A 255-nucleotide genomic window follows, 5' to 3' on the forward strand; every position below is an offset into this window, starting at 1 on the left:
GATAGGTTGAAGAAACTAAGAGATGAAGAATCTAACAGAATAATTGTCACTTTCCTTTAAACCCCGAAATTACGTTTGATTCTATGTTAATGGGAGCTCTTTATCGTCGACGAACCGTTACGTCTCTCTTGCTATTTTGTGATGCTCTTAAAGCTTGCGACAGACATCTTACAGAGGGTGAATTGAGGTCACAATACATGCGTTTACTTCTTGATTTTGAAGGAATGTGCTTGTTTGCTATTTCTTTCTGATGTC

Source organism: Penaeus monodon, chromosome 21, assembly GCF_015228065.2.
Source record: "Penaeus monodon isolate SGIC_2016 chromosome 21, NSTDA_Pmon_1, whole genome shotgun sequence".
Classification (NCBI taxonomy): domain Eukaryota; kingdom Metazoa; phylum Arthropoda; class Malacostraca; order Decapoda; family Penaeidae; genus Penaeus; species Penaeus monodon.